Below are 9,625 nucleotides of genomic sequence, written 5' to 3' on the forward strand. Positions count from 1 at the left end.
ATGTTTAGTGTTACCTTCATTGTCGATCTCCTCAATTATATTGAAGTGATCCCAAACTGTCGAGGTGCACTTGCATTTCCTCCTAGAGGTTGCAACACTTACAGACACAGTCGCACTGGCACTCGCTGCTTCTCCACGCCCACCACCATTGCGACCACAACCTCCAGTATGTCCACCAGGGTTCGGATTAGTAGATTCTTGCGTAACAAATTTATTAGTGGGAAATTGCCCTTCTTGCACGTTGTGTTGTGCATCAACTGGAATACTACTATAACCAAAAGGATCCATTATAAAAAAATAAAAGCGATTTGAGAGAGAGAACTTTAGGATAATGTGATAGTTTTTAGAAAAATTGTGATAGAGATTTGAGAGATTTAGAGAGATTTAGAGAAATTTAGAGGGATTGAGAGAGATTGAATGAGAAAAATGTGTGGGGGATGAAGGGTATTTATAGAGAAATTTTTGGGTTAAAAAAATTTTTTTTTTTCAAAAAATTCGGGGTGCAACGGCTACTTTAGGAATCGATGGGTCGGGTTCGGGCGGGTTCGGGCGGCAACGGTAAAAAAACTAGCCATTGGACGGGCATTTGGGCACTTCAGGCACCTTGGGCATTCGGGTAAAATTCGGGTTTTCGAGCTTATTTTCGGGTCGGGCACCAACGTCAGAATTTTGACCCTTTTTTGGACAATTCGGGCACTCGGGCGGTTCGGGCATTCAGGCTTGGCCGGAAAAATTTAAAAAAAACTCCGGCGAACGGCAGTTGACGGCGCCTACACGACGGCGGGCTCCGGCGTGGTGACTAAATTCAGACTGTCCAAGCCCGAATCCAAATTTACAACTTTAGATGGGCCAACATATAGACCTATCTGCCGAGCGTGAAAAATTCGAGCAGCGAGCCCACCCGTCTGCCTAAAGTTCCACCACTATATGCCACGAACAACTCATTTGAGCATCTCATGAAAATTTCCTTCTTTTTCTTATATTTTTTCAATATATATATTGGTCTTCCTCCTATTAACCTCGTAACCCAACCGCCGGCCCTAAAAATCTTCTTCCCATCCCGTGTTCTCCTTTCAACTCTCAGCAGTAACTTATTAATCTCATCTCTTTTCTTTGGCTCTCTCTTATCTTATTGGCTGCCTCAGTTGTTTTAATCAAACAACATAAGATATACACCTTACATGATTTAAGCAGTTGGTGCACTAGAAACTTGTTTTCTCTCAACTTAAAAGCTGCAAAGTTCAATGTCGTTTGGAATCCGAGATCTATTAGTAGCTGATGGGTTTGTGATTCTTGTTCTTGAGGTTGTTGGGAACGAAGATTTCTCCGCCAATCCCTGAAAAAAGGGCAGGAGATGAACAGTATAAATTCCCTTAAAACATACTCCATGGGGCCTCATTTTGAAATGTCAGTGGGGGGCCATACCATCTCAGCATAAGAGAATTTATGATATGGGGCCCACGCTGCATACATCAACAAAGCATTTTTGCTTTTTCAAATTTTGAGTGGGCCCCACGGTAATTATTACACTCCGAATACTCGCAATCCAATGCGAAAAGTTAAAAAACAATATTGAAATAACGAAGTAATTTTGACCGCCAGATTTCAGTGAGACAGTCTCCTGTTTAGTTGGATGATTCATTCTCTGATTCAAATCATGATTCATTATTTATTACAGTATTTTTTTTATGAAAAGCACATATAAATTAAAAATAATATTAATTTTATAGTTCTAATCCATAAATTAAACAACTAATAAGGCAAAATATGATGCCCTACCAGAGGTTGCGTAAGAAAAATATTGTCAATTTTAGTGTCATTTTTTGTTCTTATTACATCGTTAAAAGATTTGGTTTTTTTTTTTTTTTCAAAAGAAAAAGATGTTATATATGCTTACGTTGTAGAGGACACCCCTCTCAGCACTAAGGCGGAGGTGACGGAGGATTAACATGTTGAAACTGTTAACAGTGTTAATGCGGCCGGCTTGAGGAGTGAAGATATCAGCACGTGAAGGGTCGTCGATGTTCTCCTTGAGCCTCATTGAGCAAAAAGTCTCTTTCAAGTCGTTGCCATAGTCGCGAAGGCACATTCTCCTCTCATGCTCCCTCTCTTGCTCTTGTTCTCTCTCTCTCTTCCTCCCATCGCTTCTCTCTCTCCCTCTCTTCTTCCCATCGTCCCTCGTGCTTGCGCTCTTGGCTTGACCTCAAGGGGTTCACCAAGTCAAGTCCTCCCTTGATGATATTGTTCCTTTTGTCGTTTTGGCTCTGAATCCTCTTTGCGATCTCAGACTCCATGTTGAATCACCGCAAAAAATTATGGATTTGACTATGCTAATTAAACGACTGTTTTATTCAAAATTGTCATCAAATGTGCCACTAAAAACACAGTGGTTGACGTGGCAACTGAAGACGACGGTTTTTTAAAAAAATTGTCATTTATTATTAGTATATTTAATGACAGTTTTTATAAAACTGTCATCGAGTCTAATTTTTAACCCAGAAAAATTTCATTTCGTTAAAATTCACTCAAAAATCAAAACATCCACCCATTGAGTTATTTCACCAATCTCCTTGCCCAGATAGCGACTTCACCCCAAATAAGCCCATTCTTCTTTCTATTCGCCGATGTTCGCCACCGTTTTCTCCTTAAATCTGGGAAGGACCACAATTCCGCAAAGAACATCAAGTAGATTTCATTAATTTTCTCATTTTTTGTATAAATTTGATAAGAAAATGAAGAAAATAGGTTATATTTTATGGGTTTGAGTATTATAGATGTTGGGTGTTTGTTATTTTTTGATAAAATTTATTTATGCTGATGATGAAATTAGTTTAGGTTTTGTGATTTTGAGTAATATGGGCGTTGAGTTTTTTATTTTTGTCTTTAATTTGTTATGTATATGATGAATTTTGTTTAGATTTTGTGGTTTTGAGTAATATGGGTGTTGAGTTTTTGTTGTTTGTCTTGAATTTGTAATATAGATAATGAATTTTGTTTATGTTGTATGATTTTGAGTAATATGGGTGTTGCCTTTTTATATGTTGTTTTGAGTAATTGTATGATTTGTGTTTGGGTAAGTGAGATATTTATTGTTTAGTTTTTTGTGTAGCAATTGATAGGAAATAGATGTTTGTAAATAGGTTGAGTAATGAATATAAGGAAGGGATTGAAGAATTTTATTTCTTTTGCAAACAATACAATGAAAGAGACTATTATTCGTTGTCCATGTGTGCAATGATTAGAAGACAATCGATGCAAGATCTTCGACTCCATTTGTTCTGATATGGCATTGATCGGACTTATAAAACATGGATATGGCACATTGAAGAGGTTCTAAGTTCATCTTCGACGGTTAGAGGAATTGAGAGGAATGACGTTGATATTGATCATAAAAATGATGGAAGTAACATGGTTGATATGATTAATGATATGGAGGAAGAATTTGTTCACCAACCAGAGTTATTTGAGAAGATGATGGATGATGCGGAGCCATCGTGGTATAGTAGGTGTAAGAAGTATACCAAATTATCCAGATTAATTAGATTGTGGAACCTGAAGGCGTCAGGTGGGTGGTCAAATGCAAGTTTCACAGGACTCTTAGAATTTTTAAAAGATGCACTTCCAAATAATAATCAAGTGTCAGGTTCTATGTACAAGGCTAAGAAGACGTTGAGCTCTATGAGGATAGAATTTGAGAAAATTCATACGTGTTCAAATGATTGTGTGCTATATCGAATATTGGTGTTAGTCTCTGTGCCGATGTTATGCATATTTCATCAACAAAAGACAAGAATTATGTATACAGAACAATAACCCTACTACAGTTTTGTGGAGGACATATGAGAATTTGACCATTACGGATTGCGAGTGGCACTTTTTATGTGTAAGTGGGCTGACAATAATTATGTGAAGGTTGATAGTGACGACGCTACAGTGATTGACTTTCGAAGAATGGGCTACAAGAATGATCCTTTCATTTTAGCAACTCAAGCAAAACAAGTTTTTTATACAACCAATCCTAATGATTTGGAGTTGTCCTTAGTTGTTCCAATGAAGCCAATAGCTATTCGTGATGGAAAAGGGGATGGTGATGATTGCAACGACATTCCATCGGTGAGTAAAGCATAGTCGCGAAGGCACATTCTCCTCTCATGCTCCCTCTCTTGCTCTTGTTCTCTCTCTCTCTTCCTCCCATCGCTTCTCTCTCTCCCTCTCTTCTTCCCATCGTCCCTCGTGCTTGCGCTCTTGGCTTGACCTCAAGGGGTTCACCAAGTCAAGTCCTCCCTTGATGATATTGTTCCTTTTGTCGTTTTGGCTCTGAATCCTCTTTGCGATCTCAGACTCCATGTTGAATCACCGCAAAAAATTATGGATTTGACTATGCTAATTAAACGACTGTTTTATTCAAAATTGTCATCAAATGTGCCACTAAAAACACAGTGGTTGACGTGGCAACTGAAGACGACGGTTTTTTAAAAAAATTGTCATTTATTATTAGTATATTTAATGACAGTTTTTATAAAACTGTCATCGAGTCTAATTTTTAACCCAGAAAAATTTCATTTCGTTAAAATTCACTCAAAAATCAAAACATCCACCCATTGAGTTATTTCACCAATCTCCTTGCCCAGATAGCGACTTCACCCCAAATAAGCCCATTCTTCTTTCTATTCGCCGATGTTCGCCACCGTTTTCTCCTTAAATCTGGGAAGGACCACAATTCCGCAAAGAACATCAAGTAGATTTCATTAATTTTCTCATTTTTTGTATAAATTTGATAAGAAAATGAAGAAAATAGGTTATATTTTATGGGTTTGAGTATTATAGATGTTGGGTGTTTGTTATTTTTTGATAAAATTTATTTATGCTGATGATGAAATTAGTTTAGGTTTTGTGATTTTGAGTAATATGGGCGTTGAGTTTTTTATTTTTGTCTTTAATTTGTTATGTATATGATGAATTTTGTTTAGATTTTGTGGTTTTGAGTAATATGGGTGTTGAGTTTTTGTTGTTTGTCTTGAATTTGTAATATAGATAATGAATTTTGTTTATGTTGTATGATTTTGAGTAATATGGGTGTTGCCTTTTTATATGTTGTTTTGAGTAATTGTATGATTTGTGTTTGGGTAAGTGAGATATTTATTGTTTAGTTTTTTGTGTAGCAATTGATAGGAAATAGATGTTTGTAAATAGGTTGAGTAATGAATATAAGGAAGGGATTGAAGAATTTTATTTCTTTTGCAAACAATACAATGAAAGAGACTATTATTCGTTGTCCATGTGTGCAATGATTAGAAGACAATCGATGCAAGATCTTCGACTCCATTTGTTCTGATATGGCATTGATCGGACTTATAAAACATGGATATGGCACATTGAAGAGGTTCTAAGTTCATCTTCGACGGTTAGAGGAATTGAGAGGAATGACGTTGATATTGATCATAAAAATGATGGAAGTAACATGGTTGATATGATTAATGATATGGAGGAAGAATTTGTTCACCAACCAGAGTTATTTGAGAAGATGATGGATGATGCGGAGCCATCGTGGTATAGTAGGTGTAAGAAGTATACCAAATTATCCAGATTAATTAGATTGTGGAACCTGAAGGCGTCAGGTGGGTGGTCAAATGCAAGTTTCACAGGACTCTTAGAATTTTTAAAAGATGCACTTCCAAATAATAATCAAGTGTCAGGTTCTATGTACAAGGCTAAGAAGACGTTGAGCTCTATGAGGATAGAATTTGAGAAAATTCATACGTGTTCAAATGATTGTGTGCTATATCGAATATTGGTGTTAGTCTCTGTGCCGATGTTATGCATATTTCATCAACAAAAGACAAGAATTATGTATACAGAACAATAACCCTACTACAGTTTTGTGGAGGACATATGAGAATTTGACCATTACGGATTGCGAGTGGCACTTTTTATGTGTAAGTGGGCTGACAATAATTATGTGAAGGTTGATAGTGACGACGCTACAGTGATTGACTTTCGAAGAATGGGCTACAAGAATGATCCTTTCATTTTAGCAACTCAAGCAAAACAAGTTTTTTATACAACCAATCCTAATGATTTGGAGTTGTCCTTAGTTGTTCCAATGAAGCCAATAGCTATTCGTGATGGAAAAGGGGATGGTGATGATTGCAACGACATTCCATCGGTGAGTAAAGGCTTGGCACCCGTTGACGAGGTTGGTGTTTTTAATGATGATGATTTAAACCTTGTCAGCTTAAATGTTGAATGGACATGTATTGAGAATAATAAAAAGAGAAAAAAAATGATAAGCTATATGTTGTAATTTATATGAACATTAAAATAATATGTTGTAATATTAATTATAAACTACATTTATTGATGTATTATTTAATATTTATAATTTATTTTTATTTAGAAATTTAATATTTTGTTTTGCGGTTATAATAGTTCTGTGAATTGTGACAAAAAAATTGATAAAACACGAGATTAATAGGCCAACCTATGGGACAACAAAAAACAGCTAGACTTTTTTTTATCAGGGAAGAACATATAATGACAGTTTTTCTAGAAAATCGTCATTAAATCTCAACATTAGACGGCGGTTTTATAAAAAAACCGTCGTCTAAAATGCGTGCTAAATCTATTATTGTCGAGATTAGACGACAGTTTACTAAGAAAATCGTCGTCTAACGTAATTTTTAACGACGAATAAAAACTTTCATTATATGCTACAAACATTTAACGACTCAAAATTAGATGATAATTCTTCTATCTATTGTCTAATCTTTGAACGATGGTTATTAACAGTCGTTAAATACCAAATTTCTACTAGTGAATGCTTCTTCGATGAACCTAGTGTTTAACCCTCTAAAGATGTTGTGTTTGTTCTCTGCACCACGTTGGCGGCAGCTGAGATCGCGCCCTTGCTGTTCTTGATATTGTTGTTGTTGCCCTTCGCATTCGTCTTCAGGTTTCCAGCGAGATAGAATCTTTGTTCAATAATATAGAGAAATTTTTATGCATGCATAATCATTTAAACATAAAGATGTTTTATTTTCATGGTTGTCATCCCTCACCTAGGTAACTTTTAGCACTCGTACCTTATTAAATCTAACTTTTAAAATAACTTGAAAGATAATTTGACGGTTTTAGATAATACAAGAATAAACATCAGTAAAAAATTTTGTAATATATCTACATAACACGTATATATATATTACTTATGTTTGATCGAGAACGTTGCTGGTGTCTAGAAGGGTAACAGAGACGAGTTGTTGGTCACCATTGTTGTAGGTCCAGTAGGCAACTCCGGCGGGGATTGCGAGAATGTCACCTTCTCTAAAGTGTTTGGAGCTTCTGGTGACGGTCTTTCATTAGGAAATTACGCCCCTGTCCTTGTTGGGACTCTTCAAAAGTCTCGGCGCAACCAGGGAAAACGTTTCCTAAGATACCCCTTCCTGTACATGTGACATGCATATATAAAGCCAAATGAGTAATACAATTGAGAACAAAAGACCAATACTAGCCTGTTAATATAGTATATATGTACACACACATTTATACCTCTGACAATGTAGATGAGTTGAGGAGTGTTGGTATAAGAAGGCAAGTGAAGACCGTTCGGTTCGATGGTGCGGCGAATGACAGCCACATCGGCGCATTACTGGTCGTGGTTGGGGTTCCACGACTTGATCAATCCAGCCTCGACCTGAATGTGGTTGTCGGGTTTGAGGACTTGGAGCCTGTCGAAGTAGCACTCATTCTGCTAAGGGTGCGTAGGGACCGAATGATAATGGTAATAGTAATGAAAATGAGAATGAAATGAAAAAAGAATGTACTGGCAAACAAAAATTAATTTTTTTATTTGATTGGGATTATAGAATGATTTCAAAATGAAATGAAATTTATTGTGTCGACAAAACTACCCTCAATAAAAAAGTCAAATTACATAATCAATGTTCTTTTTGTTTTTAGTTTAATTTTTTTCATGTGATTGTTCTCAACATTAATCAAGTTCAAGATACAATTTTCTTTGCCGAAGAACAATTATAAATATGAAAAAAACACAATCCATAGTTTACCCAAATGTGGAAAAAATTATCGTCTATGAACAATTATGTAATACCCCAAATCTAAAAAACGACCATAATCAAAGAACACCTCCAGTTTCTGTAATCACTATGCAATAAAATCATTTTGAAGAACAAACTCGTATCTAAAAAATTAAAAATCTGAACAAATTAAATCTGGAAAAAGAAACCCATTAATTTATGCGTACAAACACATAGAAATGAAATTCATGTCAACAATAGAATGAAATCGGCTTCAATTTCAAAGGAATTTTTCCATCTGGGTATAAAACCATCAATTTTTACTCTTGAAATTGTCTTCTGCTGTGAGGAAGAAGACTAACACACTAAAAAAGACAATGGACAGAGCCAAACTCGGCCAGAGAAGCTTCAATTCGACAGTGGAATGTCGATTTAGGCACCGCATGGTGCGAACTCCGACGATCTCCGGCGGTGCTCAATGCTAGTTCCGGATGTGGACTTTCAACGTTAATTTTAGGTTGGATTTGAGAAAGAAGAACATATGGGTTTTGATTTTCGTGTACTTTGGGTTCAGAAGATGGAGAGGGTAGTAAGGGAAAAAATAATTCCACCAAATCACAATTCCACTGGATCATGGGATGAAATGGGTGAATGGGCTTTCCATTGGAAAGGCCTTTCTGATATTTAAAGGAAAATAGTAGGAAAAGCTTAGGAAAGTAGATTGGTCAATTTTTAGTTATAGAAATTAATAGGTTATAATTTGTTAAGTTATGATTCATAATCAGATAAATTATGAATAAATTTCTCAAGTTATGGTTCAGATCCAGACAAATTATGGACAATTATGGATAATAACTTGTCAAGTTATAAGAACATAACCAGACAAATTATGGACGAAAATAGTAATCTAGCCTATTTATTAACTTATATAAATTATTGGCCTATTAATTTTAATTCATCTCAATTCTTGACCTATTTCTCCCTTTCAGGAATTGCCTTTTCTTTCCTTTCCATTACCTCCGACCAAACACACCCTAAGTGTGAACTTGTTGGGCCTTTGAATTACCAATCAATTAAATAATTTAAAGAAAATTCTATGATGGAGCAAAAACAAAAGCAAGTAATTCACAAAAAAAGGAACAAATAATAAAATATTTATTACAATGGATTCAAACCTTTACACTCTGTTTGGTAAAAACAGGAAAGAAAAGAAAATAGAAAGAAAACCATAAAAAAAGAAAATGCAAAAGAAAGAAAATAAGTTGGTTTTCTTTTATCACTAGTACAAATATACGCTTTAACGACGGTTTAAAAATGTCGTCTAATTTATTGACTTTAGATGACGATTTAAACCGTCATCTAAGTAGTTTTTTTTTTTTAAGAATTTTTTTTTTTTTTGCTTATTGAATGCATACCGCAAGGGGCGGGGGCTAATGTAATATGCTAAAATAATTTATAAAACAGGTCCAACGGGATCAGTGGTGGGCTACAGAATCGGACTGACAGACCCCCAAAAAATTTCACATTTAAAACTCATTTACAAATGTCGCACCGTGAGCTACTCAAGCCAGACCAAATAGAATTCGGATATA

General features: G+C 35.6%; 1 pseudogene; it reads right to left on the bottom strand.

Annotated features, from left to right (window-relative positions):
• Positions 1-6,987: 6,987 nt before the first annotated feature.
• LOC112091523 lies at positions 6,988-8,478 on the bottom strand (annotated as a pseudogene).
• Between the last annotated feature and the right edge of the window lie 1,147 nt (positions 8,479-9,625).

This window comes from Morus notabilis, unplaced genomic scaffold, assembly GCF_000414095.1.
Source record: "Morus notabilis unplaced genomic scaffold, ASM41409v2 Scaffold860, whole genome shotgun sequence".
NCBI lineage: Eukaryota > Viridiplantae > Streptophyta > Magnoliopsida > Rosales > Moraceae > Morus > Morus notabilis.